Source organism: Schistocerca serialis, chromosome 9 (assembly GCF_023864345.2).
Source record: "Schistocerca serialis cubense isolate TAMUIC-IGC-003099 chromosome 9, iqSchSeri2.2, whole genome shotgun sequence".
Classification (NCBI taxonomy): domain Eukaryota; kingdom Metazoa; phylum Arthropoda; class Insecta; order Orthoptera; family Acrididae; genus Schistocerca; species Schistocerca serialis.
Genome location: NC_064646.1, coordinates 467,216,940 through 467,237,303, shown reverse-complemented (window position 1 = coordinate 467,237,303; position 20,364 = coordinate 467,216,940). Strand labels below are relative to the sequence as shown.

At 50.4% G+C, this 20,364-nt stretch overlaps 1 protein-coding gene and 1 pseudogene across 1 annotated transcript in view; both read right to left on the bottom strand.

Annotated features, from left to right (window-relative positions):
- Window positions 1-20,364, bottom strand: part of LOC126418878 (lysocardiolipin acyltransferase 1-like) — a 353,082-nt gene that overhangs the window by 177,031 nt on the left and 155,687 nt on the right. The gene's annotated exons all lie outside the window — the stretch shown is intronic.
- On the bottom strand, window positions 8,330-8,447 carry LOC126419943 (5S ribosomal RNA; annotated as a pseudogene).

Here is a 20,364-nt window from a genome sequence, read left to right as displayed (position 1 = left end):
AGGGGCGAATCCGGAGATGTCTCACTGGAACTCGGCCATTACACTTGGTGTGACTTCGGGGACGCGCCTTACCGTGTAGCAGAGCCACTCCCGAGCGAGCGGCCCAGGCCGTTTGCTCTCCATGGACTAGCGTAGGCTACCGACTGTCTCGCGGCACACGTCACTACTAATGGTTTTTCCGTGTTCGGAGAATTCAGTGAGAATCGGACCTCGGAAGTCGAAAAAGACGGTGAGCACCACATTTCGTGCTTAAGGGCACAGACCTGAATTTTTTTATTGGGGGAGGGGGGGGGGATGACAACGCGTGCTTCCGTTTCCTAGATATTTCATAACGTTATCCCAAGTGGCATATGCAAGTTTCAACGGGCTCGGTTGTTAACCAAGTTTCGATCTTTTTTATTTGAAAAAGTCTTAAACGATCTGCGGCGGCGGATTGGACTGCAGTCCACGAACAGCAATAGAGGGCGATAAAACCAGGTATGCATACTGGCGAAACGACAGGAAAATCGTCAAACAAACGTCGGCCGAAGAATTTCGAGACAGAAGCTAACAGGAAATACATCGACAGGTGTACACGAGAGCCTACAGGTGTACACGAGAGCGTCAACTAATTTTCTTTCGCTAATTGAATCTCTAACAGAATTGTGCTCCTTGAATTTCATAATGTCATCTGAAAAAGATTTTTAAAATTATCAAGAAACTGAAACGGCCCGTCACAGGCAGTTCTTTTCGGGCCTGGTGGTCTAACGGTAAAACGCGTGTCAAGGAATGGACAGGACGCGGCATCGAATGCCTATCGAACGAGGGAAATTCTTCTGCCTGCTTTTAACCTAGCCTTGTCAATGATGTGAGATTTCCGAGCAACGACCCGTGGTACGCACTCCACATTAAACTGTAGTTCGCCCTTCTCCGGTAGCATTACTGGGGTAGGTAGGCGTCCAATCGAAAGACCTGTACCAGGCCGTTCAACCACGCGGAATTATTATAGCCGTTTCTTTATTATTTCCATTGATATAACAAAAGAAAATCGCTGTTCACAAATAATAAGTTTCTCCACCGTAAAGTAGAAATAAATTTCTTGGGGTACTTCATACTGAAAGAATGTTGGGCCAACTGTTGTTTTCAGTAAGTACGACAAGTAGGGTAAGCTCTTTTGCAGGTTTTTATCAAAGCTCGAGTCAACCTCAAGGAGAACTGGTTTGTTGCAAACACTGGCTCGTGAAGGCTCTCTCAATTAGTTATAAATTATTACAGCTCTCGATAAGAAGTAAAATGCGTCTTATTATAAACCTACCGAGTTTAGAGCATTGGATGCAATAATATTTCACGTCAGATTCCGTAGAAGCCTGACGCGAGCGCGATCTCAGAGATTCGTTATTAGCTCGACCTGCAACGCACCGAGCCGGCCGGGGTGGCCGAGCGATTCTAGGCGCTACAGTCTGGAACGGCGCGACCGCTACGGTCGCAGGTTCGAATCCTGCCTCGGGCATGGATGTTTGTGATGTCCTTAGGTTAGTTAGGTTTAATTAGTTCTAAGTTCTAGGCGACTGATGACCTCAGAAGTAAAGTCGCATAGTGCTCAGAGCCATTTGAACCATTTTTTTTGCAACGCACCGACACTTTGCACACAGCGTAAAGGATCCGGCACCCCTATCGTAAGCACTCAGCCAGGGCTGTGCTTCTTGCACAACACTCGCCGTAAATACAGCCAACGAGTTCTTCGACCTCGCTGGCGATGCAGGCAAGGCCGTGGAGGACCGACAGCATAAGGGGTCGCCCCCGCCGCCTCCGGTAGCCTTCGAGTGGACAGGCGGCGTTAGCGAATTCGGAGAGAGGATCAAAGCTATTGTTAAGAGCAACATTACAATTAGGGTAGCAGGGCGTGCCTCACATCGCGTCGGCACAAAGACCGCAGAAGGTTAGCGAGGAGTCACGAATCTTGCATGAAAGGAGGGACTTCACAGCTTCACCTACTCTTCAGAGCCAGAGAAGACTCTTAGCCGTCTTCCAGAAGCTCCCGTTCAGCACAGATCCGGGATACCTGCAGGAGCTACTCGAGGAGCTGGGCTTCCGAATATGCGGCACAGCGCGTACCAAGTTGCTCCGGAACGTCACTGTTCGTGTCTGTTCTCGATGATTTTGTATGGAAAAATTCCGCAAGAGAAGTCCCGCCACAATGGTTCACCTGGCAGGGCCTGTGCCACGTTGCAAAGTACTGTAAGATGCCTTCTCGCTGCGTAAAATGCGTGGGAGGCCATCACAGTGGAGACTAAAAGATCTCGAAGACGGACGTGTCAAAATGCTGCAACAGTAGCGACGAGCAGGTGACGTGCTATCGAGGCTGCAAAACAACGCCACAGGACACCTGGAACCCAGACACTGACATGCTGCTGTCGATGCGTGGAAATCTGTTCATCGGCGGCGATCTCAACGCCAAACACCCGGAGTGGAACTCCAGGTCACCGACGACACCAGGAGGAGACTACTCCGGTGGCTAACGACCGCGACGCCACAGTGCTGGGTCCCTTTGACCCCACGCAACACCCAAAGCGCGGCCGTCCCGATCGCTGATGGGGCAGCACACAGCGCGATAGCGACCAGTCGCTGTGCCCTGTCGTCTGATCACCTACCACTGATCTTCGACACAGACGGGGTGGCGCTACCAGAACATCGCAGATCTCGTCACGACACAAACTGGGAGCACTTCCAGCAACACCTGTCAGAGTCTGCCACCTGCACGCCCGATCCAGGGGAGGAGGGGATGGATGTCGCACTACCCACATTCACCCTCTATTAACTTGCAGCGGAAGATGCAGCAGCGCCGCAGCGGCGGAGGGAGCCAAAGGACAACTCCAAACAGCTTCCCCCTGGAGATCCTTGACGCCACCCGTTAGAAAAATCTGCTCTTCCATGAGTGGCGGATCGCGTGAAACCCCGCCACCGAGAGGCTGCCCAACCGACTGCGCCGTGAGGTTTCGGCCGGCGTCGACCATCTGGACTGGGCTGGAAAGAGAGTCACGCTCAGGTTCGACGACACCAGCGCCTGGGCGATGATTGAGAGGAGGGGCCAGCGCATCCCGCCACTGCAAGTTGGTCGTGTCGCCGCTGCAGAGCCAGACGTCGAGGCCAGCGTGCTCGTTGACACCTTCGTGGCAAGCTCTTTTGCCGGTGGACGACGTCGTCGACGGAGACACAGTCCAGGTGGTGCCCGAGCGTCTCCCGATCTACACGAATCACCAGGACGAGAGCGCTGTCGCCGACGCCATCACTGAGGAGGAAGTTCAACATCACCTCACATTCCTGCAGTTCAGTAAGGCAGGGGGATGTGATGAAATTGAAAACGCACTGCTCCAGAAGTTGCCGCTGAAAACAGTGCACATCGTCACCGCGATATTCAACTCTGTCCTTCGCAATGGCGTCCATCCCTCTGCGTGGAAACACGCCGAGTTAGTCGCCATTCCGAAGGCCGGAAAGGACCCTAGGGTGGCACAAAACTATCGCCCGATAAAGTCTCAAAAATCTTCGAGTTACGTCAAACGGCTGCAGCGTCACGTCAGCGAAGAGCGCCTGCTTCCTGACGAGCAGTTTGGTTCCGACGCGGTCAGCCGTTCCAACATCAACTTTTGCGACTGGAGGAGTAGGCGTTGTGGGCTCTGCAACGTCACGAGTACCTCGGTGCGGCACTCCGTGAAGTCTCTAAAGCTTTCGACAGCGTGATGGCCTCCCGTACAATCTGCTGATACTGGGGGTACCCATGTGGCAGACCCATCTGCTTCAATCGTACCTGAGTGGGCGCATATTCCATGTGCGAGCTGATGGAGGCGAGTCAACAGCGCACCACATTCGAGCGGAAGCACCATACGGGTCCGTGCTCGCCCCCCTACAGGGTATCTGCCTGCGAATAAACACCACCGCTTGGATTTTCGCAGCGATGAATTTGAACCGCGATTTGGTGGCCCAGGCTCCGGTCTCGTTGCAGGCGGGCTGCACGCGGCTGCATATCAGCTGCGCGCTCATACTGCGCGTGTAGAGCGCACTATCGTCGCCATAGAGCGCAAGGTGAACCCTCGAAGTCGTCATCGGAACGTCGGCGCTGTAGAGAGACTAGAGCAAGGGGCCGAGCACAGACCCCTGTGGTACTTCCACTCGAATGTGGCACGCTGTTGACGTACCTCCACATGGTCACACAAGGAATGGGGTACAATGGTGAAACATCTCCTCATAAGCTTCAGATTTCTGTAGTCACTGACGATTGAGGTGGTGTAAATAGCGACGCCAGTGGAGGATGGACGACTGGAAACGAGTGACTTGGATTGATGAATCACCCTGTGCGAATCCGATGGAAACGTTCGTGGCAAGAATGGAGAACGGAGGAGGTGGTGTAGGGTGTTTTTCGTGGTTAGATGTGGCCCTCCTACTAGGCTACGAAAATGCTAAATGCGGAAAGATATGAACACATTTTACATAAATATTAACTGTGTACATCGGACGAACAGTTCGGAGACGATAAATGTTTGTTTCAGCACGATAATGCACCACGTCAGAAAGCAGCATCTGTCAGGCAATGGCTTGTGGACATCAACATTTCTTAAATGGACTGGCCCACGCAGAGTCCTGACCTAAAGCCAGTGGAACACCTCTGGAATGCGTTAAAGAGTTGACTTTGCTTCCGACATCAGTGTCCGACCTCACTGTCTCTCTGATTAGGCCATCGGTTAAGAATGAGCTGCCATTCCTACACAAACATTCAGACGTCTCTCTGAAAGTCTCTCTAACAGATCTCAAGCCATCACAAAGGGGAAGGCTGGGCAGACTCCAGAGTAACAGCTGTCCGGATACTTTTGATCATATGGTGTAACTCTTGTGGCGGTTTGTGAGACGTAAAATGTGTTTCAGTAAGACAGAATAACGTTGACTGTTTCCTTAAACATTCGAAAATGCAGTTTTATGATTTATTATTTCCATTACTTAGGATTGAGCAGTATTCTTAAATAATGTTAACATTTTCAACTCAAAACTGCCAGCAGTTAATTAATTTTGTACGACAATAGAAAAGGCAGTGCGATGCGAGACCGGTGACCCGTAACAGAGCAGGACGTGTAGCGATGTGCTGTACAGTACTACTGTGAATCGACAGGGCGCCCCTTCTGCGGGTGCGCGGTGTTGCTGGAGTTGTGCCACCGAGGAGACAAAACGGACAGCTCAAGTGCGAGCGCTCTTTCGAAAAAGAGAACTGGGTTACGTTGTTGTGGTTACACTCGAATGCGTTAAGTTTTCCGCCTGCTTAGCTGTGTGGTAAAGTGCTTGCCTCCCATGCAGCGGGCCCAGGTTCGATTCCCGGACGGGTTGGAGATTTTCTCTACTGGTGGACTGGGTGTTGTGTTATCCTCATCATCGGTACGCAGGTCGCGCAATATGGCGCCAACTGAAATAAGACCTGCACTTGGCCGGCCGGAGTGGCCGTGCGGTTCTAGGCGCTGCAGTCTGGAGCCGAGCGACCGCTACGGTCGCAGGTTCGAACCCTGCCTCGGGCATGGATGTGCGTGTTGTCCTTAGGTTAGTCAGGTTTAATTAGTTCTAAGTTCTAGGCGACTGATGACCTCAGAAGTTAAGTCCCATTGTGCTCAGAGCCATTTTTTGAACCATTTTTGGACCTACACTTGGCGGCCCAATCCGAATGGGGCCACCCGGCCAACTATGCCATGCGATCATTTCATTTTTTGCGTTCGTTAACACTCAGAACATTCCTAAGTCACTCGTAATAATAGTTGGCATCGCACACTGGGTTTAGAAGACAACAGTGCCACTTAGACAACGGATTTATACTGAACGAAATTATACAAGGCTGGTTCCCCTTATTCTGCCTGAGCTACACTGTATCGGCGATTGCTGCGCAAACCACGCTTCCAGGTACGCGTACACCATATTTAACACGCAAACATTTGGGGCTACACTCGTCTGGTATGAGACATTCTCGAGGGGAGGGGGGCGGTGTCCACTGGGGGCTGAACCGCACAGTAATCCTGACTTTGGTGTAGGCGGCGGTGGGGTGGGTGGGCTGCTGCAAGGTTGTGAACCACTGAGGGCTACGGCGGGACGAAGCCTATCCGTCGTTTCCAGGTCCCCAGTTTAATACATACATACACACTACTGGCCTTTAAAATTGCTACACCACGAAGATGACGTGCTACAGACGCGAAATTTAACCGACAGGAAGTAGATGCTGTGATACGAAAATGATTAGCTTTTCAGAGCATTCGCACAAGGTTGGCGCCGGTGGCGACACCTACAACGTGCTGACATGAGGATAGTTTCCGATTTCTCATAAACAGCAGTTGACCGGCGTTGAAGTGTGAAACGTTGTTGTGATGCCTCGTGTAAGGAGGCGTACCATCACGTTTCCGACTTTGATAAAGATCGGATTGTAGCCTATCGCGATTGCGATGGTGTACTCAACTACGGACCTGGATGCACGAATGGCAAAACGTCATTTTTTCGGATGAATCCAGATTCTGTTTTCAGCATCATAATGGTTGCATCCGTCTTTGGCGACATCGTAGTGAACGCACATTGGAAGCGTGTAGTCGTCATCGCCATACTGACGCATCACCCGGCGAGATGGTATGGGGTGCCATTGGTTACACGTCTCGGTCACCTGTTGTTCGCATCGACGGCACTTTGAACAGTGGACGTTACATTTCAGATGTGTTATGACCCGTGGCTCTACCCTTCATTCGGTCCCTGCGAAACCCTACATTTCAGCAGGATAATGTTGCAGGTCCTGTACGGGCCTTTCTGGACACAGAAAATGTTCGACTTCTGCCCTGGCCTGCACATTCCCCAGATCGCTCACCAATTGAAAACGTCTGGTCAATCGTAGCCGAGCAGCTGGCTCGTCACAATAAGCCAGTGACTACTGTTGATGAACTGTGGTATCGTGTTGAAGCTGTATGGGCAGCTGTACCTGTACACGGCATCCAAGCTGTTTGACTCAATGCCCAGGCGTATCAAGGCCGTTATTACGGCCAGAGGTGGTAGTTTTGGGTACTGATTTCTCAGCATCTATGCACCCAAATTGCATGAAAATGTAATCACATCTCAGTTATAGTATAATATATTTTGAATACCCGTTTATCATCTGCATTTCTTCTTCGTGCAGCAATTTTAATGGCCAGCAGTGTATAAAAATTATACAAAATGGAGAGAGTCCAAACCTGACCTACACGAAGAAAGATGATTTTCAAACCACGTCATCGGCTGTGTCACAAACTTTTAAAGGAATACCATGAGTGAAATAAAATACGACGTTGTATTCCTGTTGCTGTCTAAAGCAAGGGAGTACTCTTTCTGCGTCATTATTGAACATTTATGCATATGAAAGTTCCTCGCAGGTGAAAACTGTGCGTCGGATGGTGGCTGGATTACAGGACGTTTGTCGTTCGTGGCAGACGCTCTACGGACTCCTTTTTTCCCCTTTCCTTTCCTTTTTATGGCCTCCCTGCACACCTTCAGTCCGTCCGCCACAAATGCCTTCACTGGCCTGGCTTTGTCGCCATTTAGAATACGAAATGAGTGTCCTTTTTTCCAGAACAAAAATGTTTTTGTTCTCATTACTTTCTTCCTAATAGTGAACATGTAGAGCTGAAATGGAAATCTTACATAAATTTCTTATACTTGTGTAACGCAACTAGAAATGTTACAATAAAAAATTAAATTACATCCCCTCTTCGTCAATAATTAGACACTTACTGGAGCTTTATCCATTTCCGCAGATCTGTAAGTCTGGAGCGACCCGCTATTCGGTGTATTGCTGCGTCAACGATTCCACACCGGTGACAGTGGGGATGACTTCTTAGTTTCATTCTGCGGTATATTAGAATAAGGTCTTTTACGAACATGTATGTCGGTGATAGCATCTATGAGCTGACAGCAAATTTTCACCATACCGTCTTCTAATCTACAAGTGGAGGGCAGCAGCGACAGATCTTCTAGCTGAAGTCTTTGTGTTTCGTTTGACTTGCTGGGACACGTGGAGTTTTCTTGAGATCGCTTTCGATTATTTTCTTCGTTGTGTAATACCTTTCATTGAAAATCTCTGTTACATACTTTGGGGTCTTTAAAATAAATAAATAAACTCCTCCCGAACAGGCCCAACGGTACCGACGGGCCGCCGTGTCCTCCTCAGCACACAGGCGTCACCGCATGCGGATATGGAGGGGCATGTGGTCAGCACACCGCTCTCCCAGCCGTATGTCAGTTTCCGGGACAGGAACCGCTACTTCCCAAGTTGCTCCTCAGTTTGCCTCACAAGGGCTGAGTGCACCCCGCTTGCCAACAGCGCTCGGCAGACCAGATGGCCACCCATCCAAGTGCTATCCCAGCCCGACAGCGCTTAACTTCGGTGATCTGACGGGAACCGGTGTTACCACCGCGGCAAGGCTGTTGGTTGTGGTTTGTAAAGCACGGGTTATATTTACTGCTGGCGTCCGGCTGTAAATTGTATTTTCTGCCGTAGTGTCCCATGTAGTATTTAGTAACTCCGATTTTTTTGCAGGTAATTAGTGTATTAATTATATTTTCCACTACAAAGGCTAAACTTTTCTTTCGCAATCAGTTAAACTTAGGACGCCTTCATTATGTCGTTTCCTCAGCTAATCTCTGGCTGCAGGGAACAAGATACATATCTTTCCAAATGAAAGAACCTACACACTTTTTATGTCTGCAATGTATTTAGTAGCGCTGGGTATCGTTTGATCAACATACCATATTTGGATAGGTCACTTATGTTTACGCCTTCAATCCTTTGAATCATGTTTTACATACCTCAGCCGACCCCTAACTGCAGAAAACAAGATACCTTTCCAAATGAAAGAACCTACATACTTTTTGTAGCGTTGGGTATCATTTGAGCAAGATATCGCATATGGACAGCCGAGTTACGTTTACGCCTTCAATCCTTTGAATCATGTTTTACAAACACACAAACACACACACACAAACACACACACACAAACACACACACACAAACACACACACACAAACACACACACACAAACACAAAAACACACACACACAAAAACACACACACACAAAAACACACACACACACACACACAAAAACACAAACACACACACAAAAACACAAACACACACACAAAAACACAAACACACACACAAAAACACAAACACACACACAAAAACACAAACACACACACAAAAACACAAACACACACACAAAAACACAAACACACACACAAAAACACAAACACACACACAAAAACACAAACACACACACAAAAACACAAACACACACACAAAAACACGAACACACACAAACACATAAACACACACAAACACAAACACCATAGGGAAAGATTTTTGCGAATTGGTCATACACTGAGGCTCAGGCGGCCGATGGATGAATGTGTGACGCTGCAGCGAAACTTCACCGCGCAGTTGGCAAAGATGGTAAACAGGGGAGATGTTACAGGGCATAAATCCTTCACCAGTTTCACTGCACATACTCATTTGGACAGTAACTATACCTCACAAGCAGGCACGTGAACCATATACGCAGATGTCAGCATTTGAGATAGGACGTGCAGTTGGACTCAAAGAAGCCGGTTGCATTAATCGGCGAATCGCTCGACATTTGACTAGGACCGATGCCACTATTCCACGATGTTGGCAGGAATGGGTGAACTTTGGCCGAACACAACGTCAAGAAGAAAGCAGTCCACCTAGAGAGACGACAGAACGTGAGGGCCGAGCAATCGTCATAGCCCAGGATCTATCGTTATCGTCGATGCGGCGTGCAACTCTTTTTTTTTTTTTTTTTTTTTGGTTGGGTTTAAGGGCGCTCAACTGCTGAGGTCATTAGCGCCCAGTCACTGTTGTTAGAGCACATGGAATCTGCTAAAACGCAAGGGGATGGGGGGCACCAGAAGGACCTGACAAAGATGCAGATAAAATAAGTAGAAAGGTTAAACGTCTTTGGACAAGCAAGTTAAAGTTATAAAATGCAGAATACGAGCAGCTGCTCGAGCGTCATCAGCTAAAACATCCGGTAAAGTAGATGGCAGGGACTGGACAACACGAAATTGACTAAAACGGGGACACGACAATAAAACATGGCGCACTGTTAATGCCTGACCACAAGGGCACTGCGGGGCTGGTTCACCGGAGAGCAGGTAGCGGTGGCTAAACCGGCAATGCCCAATCCGCAACCTGGTCAGAAGGACCTCCTCGCGCCGAGATGGTCGGGAGGATGTTGTCCAAGCAGTTGGGAGCGGTTTCACTGCCCGGAGCTTGTTTCCTTGGAGGGATGACCAAGCATCCCACCACAACGACACAAGCCTCTTACATACATCCCCACGAACGTCAGATGACGGGACACAATGGGAGGCTGGCCGAGGCAGGAGGACTGCAGCCTTGGCTGCAGCATCCGCAGCCTCATTCCCAGGCACTCCTACATGTCCAGGAACCCACAGAAAGCTGACAGAACCACCATTATCAGCGAAAGAATGGAGGGACTGCTGTATCCGTTGAATCAAGGGATGGATCGGATAGGGAGCTCCAAGGCTCTGAAGAGCACTGAGTGAGTCAGAGCAGAGTACATACGATGAATGGCGGTGGCGGCAGGCATACTGAACGGCCTGATGGAGAGCAAAAAGCTTGGCCGTAAAGCTGGAACATTGGTCGAGGAGCCGGTATTTAAAGGTGGCGGCCCCGACGACAAAGGCACAGCCGACACCATCGTCAGTTTTGGAGCCATCGGTGTAAATAAAGGTGTGACCGGCAAGTCGAGCACAAAGTTCGACAAACCGTGAGCAATACACTGCAGCCGGAGTACCCTCCTTCGGGAGTGAGCTGAGGTCGAGATAAATATGAACCGGAGCCTGGAGCCAAGGTGGTGTCGGGCTCTCACCCTCTCTGAAGGTGGTAGGGAGGGCAAAATCCAATTGTCGAAGTAGGCGACGGAAACGGACTCCGGGGGGCAGCAGGGCAGACACATACAACCCGTACTGACGGTCGAGACAATCGGCGAAGAAGGACTTGTAAGAGGGGTGGTCGGGCATAGACAACAGCCGGCAGGCATACCGACACAGCAGTACGTCGCGCCGGTAGGTCAATGGTAACTCGGCAGCTTCAGCATAAAGACTCTCGACAGGACTAGTGTAGAAGGCTCCAGTCGCAAGACGTATCCCCCGATGGTGGATGGAGTTGAGCCGGCGTAAGAGGGATGGCCGAGCGGACGAGTAGACGAAGCTCCCATAATCCAGCTTCGATCGGACTATGGACCGATACAAGCGAAGCAGGACAGTGCGATCCGCTCCCCAAGATGAACCGCTAAGAACTCTGAGGACATTAAGGGAATGTGTACAACGGGCCGCCAAATAAGAGACATGTGGAGACCAACACAGTTTCCTGTCCAACGTGAGCCCTAGAAACTTAGTTGTGTCCTCGAATGGGAGAACAACGGGACCAAGATGTAAGAATGGCGGAAGGAACGCTTTATATCGCCAAAAGTTGATACAAACCGTCTTCTCTTCAGAGAACCAGAAGCCATTTGCCACGCTCCATGAGTAGAGGCTGTCTAGACAACGCTGAAGGCAGCACTCCAGGAGGCATGTTCTCTGGGCACTGCAGTGGATCACGAAGTCATCGACAAAGAGAGAGCCTGAGACATTAGGTGGAATGCAATCCATAATTGGATTGATCGTGATGGCAAAAAGGGCTACGCTCAAGACGGAACCCTGAGGCACTCCGTTCTCCTGGAGGAAGACGTCGGACAATACGGAAGCCACACGTACCCTAAACTTTCGATCCGTTAAAAAGGAATCAATAAAAAGGGGCAGGCGACCGCGTAGGCCCCACCTGTGCATAGTGCGGAGGATACCTCCTCTCCAATAGGTATCATAAGCCTTCTCCAAGTCGAAGAACACGGCTACCGTTTGGCGCCTTCGCAAAAAGTTGTTCATGATGAATGTCGACAAGGTCACAAGGTGGTCAACAGCGGAGCGGCGGCGACGAAAGCCGCATTGGACATTGGTAAGTAACGGTCGAGATTCAAGAATCCAGACTAACCGAGCATTAACCATGCGCTCCATCACCTTACAGACACAGCTTTTAAGAGAAATGGGGCGGTAACTAGAAGGAAGGTGTCTATCCTTCCCGGGTTTGGGTATAGGAACAACAACGGCGTCACGCCAACACATGGGGACTTGACCTTCGGTCCAGACGCGATTGTAGGTACGAAGAAGGAAGCTTTTGCCCGCCGGAGAAAGGTGTGCCAGCATCTGAACGTGAATGGCATCTGGCCCCGGAGCAGAGGACTGGGACAGTGCAAGCGCACGTTCGAGTTCCCGCATAGTAAAGGGGGCATTATAAGTTTCCAGATTCAGCAAGTGGAAGGAAGGTCGCCGAGCCTCTTCTGCCTCTTTCCTGGGAAGGAAGGCAGGATGGTAATGGGCGGAGCTTGAAACCTCCGCGAAAAAGCGGCCAAAGGCGTTGGAGACAGCCACAGGATCTACAAGGACCTCATTACCTGAGGTCAGGCCAGGTACCGAGGAGTGGGCCTTAATGCCCGACAGCCGGCGCAGGCTACCCCAAACGACGGAAGAGGGAGTAAAACTGTTAAAGGAGCTGGTGAAAGAGGCCCAACAAGCTTTTTTGCTGTCTTTGATGATTCTACGGCATTGCGCTCGGAGTCGTTTGTATTCAATACAATTCGCCAACGTAGGATGACGGCGAAAGGTGCGTAAAGCACGTCGTCGAGCACGGATAGCGTCCCTACAAGCCTCGTTCCACCAGGGGACGGAAACGCGACGTGAAGAAGAAGTAGTACGAGGAATGGAACGTTCGGCAGCATTGATGATAACAGCCGTGAGGTATTCGATCTGACTGTCACAACTGGGAAAATCGTGGTCCGGAAAGGTCGCCAGGGAGGAGTAAAGTCCCCAGTCAGCTTTCAGTATGTTCCAGCTCGAAGGACGTGGGGATGGGGTGCGGTGCAGGAGACGAACGACACAGGGGAAGTGGTCGCTCGAATAGGTGTCAGAAAGGACATACCACTCGAACCGACGGGCAAGAGTGGTAGAACAGATCGAGAGGTCCAAGTGGGAGTAGGTATGAGTAGAGTCCGAGAGGAAAGTCGGGGCGCCGGTATTGAGGCAGACAAGATTGAGATGGTTGAAGACATCCGCCAAGAGTGAGCCTCTTTGACAGGATGCAGGAGAGCCCCAAAGGGGATGATGGGCATTGAAGTCGCCAAACAATAAGAACGGCGGGGGAGGCTGAACGATCAGGTGCATCATGTCAGCCCAACTAACAGCAGATGACGGTGAAGTGTAGATGGTACAAACTGAAAAAGTAAAAGCAGAAAGAGTAATGCGGACAGTTATTGCTTGGCGTGGGGTGGTCAATGGGATGGGATGGTAATAGACATCGTCCCGAACGAGCAACATGACCCCACCATGAGCTGGGATACCGTCCACAGGGGTGAGGTCATACCACTCCGAGATATAGTGGGTAAAGGCAATACGGTCAGTCGGGCGCAACTTGGTTTCCTGGAGACCAAGGACGAGCGGACAGTGCAGGCGGAGCAGCAGTTGTAATTCCTCCCGATTAGATCGAATACCTCTTATGTTCCAAGTCAAAAAGTTGGGGGAACACGGGGGAAGAGCTGGTCACCTCAACGGCCGCGGAGGGCCAGGTTGCAAGGGAACAACGCTACAACCGACGGGAGGCGGATCCGGTTCCATCGACTCGTCGCCAGCTGCGGCCGCTGTCCCTGGTTGTGTAGGAGGGGCCGCATCATTTGCCGACGAAAGGCCGGCGGAGCGCCTGGCAGCAGAGCGTCCCGGCGAAACTGAGGACGGCCGGGAGCAGCGACTCACAGATGGAGCGTCAGACGAAACGTGCCGGGGCGGAGAGGGGGATAGAGACTTCTTCTTGGAGGCCTTCTTGGAAGGTCGAGGAGGCACAGGGATGGTGGGCTGGACCCGAAGAAGGTCCTCACGCGCGGGGTCCGTTTTGGAACGCCGGACCTCGGAAGCTGGGGTCCGGAACGTTTCCCCGATGGACGCCTGAGAAGAGGATCGCTTCTCAGGTGGCGTGGGGGGAGGAGGAGGAGGAGGAGGAGGAAGGGTGGCCCCTGGGGCAGAGGGGGTGGGGGCCACGGGGGAGGAGGATTTGGAAGGGAGGGATTTGGGAGGCGGAGGCAGAGCCCCCTGATGGGTGGAGGAGGCGGAGGGGGACAGGATAGGGGTGACGATACCGCAGAAGGAGTGGACACAAGTGAGGCAAACCAAGTGGTCAATGGCACGGGATGGAGGCAGTCATACTTCTTCCTGGCCTCAGAATAAGAGAGCCGATCCAAAATTTTGATTTCTTGTATCTTCTTCTCCTTCTGATATGCGGGGCAGTCTGAGGATCTAGGCGAGTGGACGCCAGGACAATTAATGCACCAAGGTGGTGGGGTGCATGTATGTTCCTCACGAAGAGGACGTCCACAATCGCCACAAAGGGGCTTAGCCTCACACCGTGACGACATGTGCCCAAAGCGCAAACACCTAAAACAGCGCATAGGAGGCGGGACGTAGGGTCGCACGTCACACCGGTAGCACATCACCTTTACCTTCTCCGGGAGAACGTCCCCCTTGAAGGCGAGGATAAAGGCCCCGGTGTCGATGCGACGGTCTTTGGGGCCGCGCTGGACTCGCCGGACGAAATGCACGCCTCGGCACTCCAGGTTGGCCCTGAGCTCCTCATCAGATTGTAGCAGGAGGTCACGATGAAAAATAACCCCCTGCGTCCTGTTTAGTGCCAGATGTGGGACAATGGATACTGGGATGTCCCCTAGGCGGTCGCACGCCTGGAGCGCCGCCGACTGTGCGGTGGAGGTGGTCTTGATAAGAACGAACCCTGAACGCATCTTGCTGAGAGCCCTGATTTCCCCGAAGATGTCCTCAATGTGCTGAACAAAGAACATGGGCTTGGAGGTGGCGAATGTCCCCCCATCGGTTCGAGAACAGACCAAATAGCGGGGGAAGTACTTCACCCCAAGCCGGCGGGCCTGTCCCTCCTCCCATGGAGTGGCCAAGGGGGAAAGGGCAGGAGAACCAGGACTAGAAATGGTACCTTTTCTTTTGAAAGACTCGGCCGCAGAGCGACCTGATACATGTTGACGTTTCATCTGCGAAACATCCGCCCCGATACCACCCACACCGACCAGGGGCTCTCCCCATGGGCGCCACCAGCCGCAGCAAGGGCCACCTGGCAGGATGACCATTGCCGGGAGTCCTGATGCCCCAAGGAGACGGGCATCTACTCCTTGGCCGACGTGGGGAGGGTGCAGCTCAGGTATCAGCAGTACGATCCCTGTGTTGTCAGGGGGCTACAACCTAGAGGGTACATGACGACCCCACCACAACGGGCTGGCTACCGTGCTGGATTTCTGGTGCCATGGAAAGTCCATCATGATCGCTGGGGCAGATGGAGATGCACTATGGGCGTAACTTGGACAACCCATCAGGCGTTTAGGCGCAATTTGAGGAATAGTGGGTATGGTTACAACGCCGGTGCAATGCTGAGTGCCAAGGTCTTAGTGCACTTAGGACCAGTGGTACACCACGTAAGGTGTCCTTCCCCAAAAGGCTCGTACTTCAGTAGAATTTTGAAAAATGGAGGTCAAACCCCAAGGGGGACCATCACATGGAAGGCCGAAACGGTTGAAACTTCTTTTAGTCGCCTCGTACGACAGGCAGGAATACCTCGGGCCTATTCTTACCCCGGACCCGCAGGGGGGACAAAGGAAGGAGGAAGACATACAAGCAAGGAAGGCGAAGAATGCGGTACATTTACGAGCGTCCGTCTCCGGACGTAGGCACAAACCATACTCCCAGAGGGGGAGAAAGGGAAGGAAAGAGCCAGAGGTGCCGGAGGGGGGGGGGGGGCCAAGATGGGGGATGGGGAAGGAAGCGGAAAGGGAAGGTATGCAGCCCGGAAAGGAAGGAAGGCCACATTAGCTCAGGGTCCCGTGCTCGCTACGCACGTGTCCACAAAAGAGTTGTGGACCCCCTGGGGGGGCGTGCAACTCGTGCTTCAGTGACCACAGGCACGAATAAAAGGCGGCTCACAGAAAGGGCGCTGAGCTCACAGCGCCCTTGAGCCGGCGACCTTTGACCTCTTTCACCAACAAGCCCGTTTGCAGTGTTGTCAGGCACATTCGGCCTAGAATCTCATTGACTGGAACAGAAATGCCTTCAGAGATGGCTCCCGCTTCGAACTGAGCCCCAGTGAACTGCGTGTGTGGAGAGTCCGCAGACAGTGATGGGATGCCAGCTTGACCCTCGTCCGCCCTACGGCCCAGAAACCAGGAGTGCTGGGGTGCTGTTTCAATCCATGTTAGGCCCCCTTTGGTTGTCATGTGCGGCACCCTTGGAAATTTGTGGAGATTTCCTATGGGACCAAACTGCTGAGGTGATCGGTCCCTAGGCTTACACACTTCTGAAACGCCCGCTAAATCACGCAGGGCTAACAGGTAATTAGAAGTGCGGAAAGGGCCAAGGGAGTTGCGGTAGGATTCATTTCACAATTGTAATTTTTTATCATTTAGTTCACAAATATACTTTTGGAAGAATTAAATTTGCTTCGCGGCTGAAGGCCCCCAAAGAGATGCTTTAGAATAAGTTCAATTTTGAAAAGACGTGACACAGTTAAATTTACGAATAAGATAAATCGTATACATATATGAGATCAGCATGCAGAGCGTCTGAAGGCAACAGTGTTTTAAGATACTAACAGGACTGATGGCCCACAAGGTCCACAGAAAGAAAGAAATAAACAAACGCAATAAGATAGCTGAAGGCCGCAAAGTTGAGTTCTGCAAATTAAGGAAATATATATTGCAACAATCGGTAAAACAGTACATTAAGTTTAAAAATTTTCTTTTTGCAACACCAACGGCGGAGGGTCCACAATAACTAGTAAAATCTTTCAGAAGAAATTACAATAACCTTTCAAGAGAAGAAGGCGATAATGCTTGCACTTGAAGGAAACTCTGAGGACATGTTTCCAGGGCTGAAGGCCCACAACTAACCTTGCAAAATTAAAAATATAGAATACAGTTAAATTACAACAACATTAAGACTGGCAAAAAGGTAATTAGGAGAAAGGCACTCAGGAGTCTCCAGTGGGTCGGTCTACCCTCGTCCACGTAAGCGAGACAGGTGGTGAGTCCAGCTGCACTTAATTTGTGCGAACCCAACCAAGGGACAGTCACGGACGGACCGACCGACCAACCGCTTGCTTGTCACGAAGGAGTACACGAGAATTCAAGCCCCCCCAAAAATTACACGTATCACTACCCCCAAACAAACGCGTATGTGAACTGAGGTTGCCCCTCAGTCTGCAAGATCCGGGCAGTTGCAGAGGGTGGGCTTACTGGTAGTTGGGAGCTCCAACGTCAGGCGCGTAATGGGGCCCCTTAGGGAAATGGCAGCAAGAGAGGGGAAGAAAACCAATGTGCACTCCGTGTGCATACCGGGGGGAGTCATTCCAGATGTGGAAAGGGTCCTTCCGGATGCCATGAAGGGTACAGGGTGCACCCATCTGCAGGTGGTCGCTCATGTCGGCACCAATGATGTGTGTCGCTATGGATCGGAGGAAATCCTCTCTGGCTTCCGGCGGCTATCTGATTTGGTGAAGACTGCCAGTCTCGCTAGCGGGATGAAAGCAGAGCTCACCATCTGCAGCATCGTCGACAGGACTGACTGCGGACCTTTGGTACAGAGCCGAGTGGAGGGTCTGAATCAGATGCTGAGACGGTTCTGCGACCGTGTGGGCTGCAGATTCCTCGACTTGCGCCATAGGGTGGTGGGGTTTCGGGTTCCGCTGGATAGGTCAGGAGTCCACTACACGCAACAAGCGGCTACACGGGTAGCAGGGGTTGTGTGGCATGGGCTGGGCGGTTTTTTAGGTTAGATGGCCTTGGGCAAGTACAGAAAGGGCAACAGCCTCAACGGGTGCGGGGCAAAGTCAGGACATGCGGGGACCAAGCAGCAATCGGTATTGTAATTGTCAACTGTCGAAGCTGCGTTGGTAAAGTACCGGAACTTCAAGCGCTGATAGAAAGCACCGAAGCTGAAATCGTTATAGGTACAGAAAGCTGGCTTAAGCCAGAGATAAATTCTGCCGAAATTTTTACAAAGGTACAGACAGTGTTTAGAAAGGATAGATTGCATGCAACCGGTGGTGGAGTGTTCGTCGCTGTTAGTAGTAGTTTATCCTGTAGTGAAGTAGAAGTGGATAGTTCCTGTGAATTATTATGGGTGGAGGTTACACTAAACAACCGAACTAGGTTAATAATTGGCTCCTTTTACCGACCTCCCGACTCAGCAGCATTAGTGGCAGAACAACTGAGAGAAAATTTGGAATACATTTCACATAAATTTTCTCAGCATGTTATAGTCTTAGGTGGAGATTTCAATTTACCAGATATAGACTGGGACACTCAGATGTTTAGGACGGGTGGTAGGGAAAGAGCATCGAGTGACATTATACTGAGTGCACTATCCGAAAATTACCTCGAGCAATTAAACAGAGAACCGACTCGTGGAGATAATATCTTGGACCTACTGATAACAAACAGACCCGAACTTTTCGACTCTGTATGTACAGAACAGGGAATCAGTGATCATAAGGCCGTTGCAGCATCCCTGAATATGGAAGTTAATAGGAATATAAAAAAAGGGAGGAAGGTTTATCTGTTTAGCAAGAGTAATCGAAGGCAGATTTCAGACTACCTAACAGATCAAAACGAAAATTTCTGTTCCGACACTGACAATGTTGAGTGTTTATGGAAAAAGTTCAAGGCAATCGTAAAATGCGTTTTAGACAGGTACGTGCCGAGTAAAACTGTGAGGGACGGGAAAAACCCACCGTGGTACAACAACAAAGTTAGGAAACTACTGCGAAAGCAAAGAGAGCTCCACTCCAAGTTTAAACGCAGCCAAAACCTCTCAGACAAACAGAAGCTAAACGATGTCAAAGTTAGCGTAAGGAGGGCTATGCGTGAAGCGTTCATTGAATTCGAAAGTAAAATTCTATGTACCAACTTGACAGAAAATCCTAGGAAGTTCTGGTCTTACGTTAAATCAGTAAGTGGCTCGAAACAGCATATCCAGACACTACGGGATGATGATGGCATTGAAACTGAGGATGACACGCGTAAAGCTGAAATACTAAACACCTTTTTCCAAAGCTGTTTCACAGAGGAAGACCGCACTGCAGTTCCTTCTCTAAATCCTCGCACAAACGAAAAAATGGCTGACATCGAAATAAGTGTCCAAGGAATAGAAAAGCAACTGGAATCACTCAATAGAGGAAAGTCCACTGGACCTGACGGGATACCAATTCGATTCTACACAGAGTACGCGAAAGAACTTGCCCCCCTTCTAACAGCCGTGTACCGCAAGTCTCTAGAGGAACGGAGGGTTCCAAATGATTGGAAAAGAGCACAGATAGTCCCAGTCTTCAAGAAGGGTCGTCGAGCAGATGCGCAAAACTACAGACCTGTATCTCTTACGTCGATCTCTTGTAGAATTTTAGAACATGTTTTTTGCTCGCGTATCATGTCATTTCTGGAAACCCAGAATCTACTATGTAGGAATCAACATGGATTCCGGAAACAGCGATCGTGTGAAACCCAACTCGCCTTATTTGTTCATGAGACCCAGAAAATATTAGATACAGGCTCCCAGGTAGATGCTATTTTTCTTGACTTCCGGAAGGCGTTCGATACAGCTCCGCACTGTCGCCTGATAAACAAAGTAAGAGCCTACGGAATATCAGACCAGCTGTGTGGCTGGATTGAAGAATTTTTAGCAAACAGAACACAGCATGTTGTTATCAATGGAGAGACGTCTACAGACGTTAAAGTAACCTCTGGCGTGCCACAGGGGAGTGTTATGGCACCATTGCTTTTCACAATATATATAAATGACTTAGTAGATAGTGTCGGAAGTTCCATGCGGCTTTTCGCGGATGATGCTGTAGTATACAGAGAAGTTGCTGCATTAGAAAATTGTAGCGAAATACAGGAAGATCTGCAGCGGATAGGCACTTGGTGCAGGGAGTGGCAACTGACCCTTAACATAGACAAATGTAATGTATTGCGAATACATAGAAAGAAGGATCCTTTATTGTATGATTATATGATAGCGGAACAAACACTGGTAGCAGTTACTTCTGCAAAATATCTGGGAGTATGCGTACGGAACGATTTGAAGTGGAATGATCATATAAAATTAATTGTTGGTAAGGCGGGTACCAGGTTGAGATTCATTGGGAGAGTGCTTAGAAA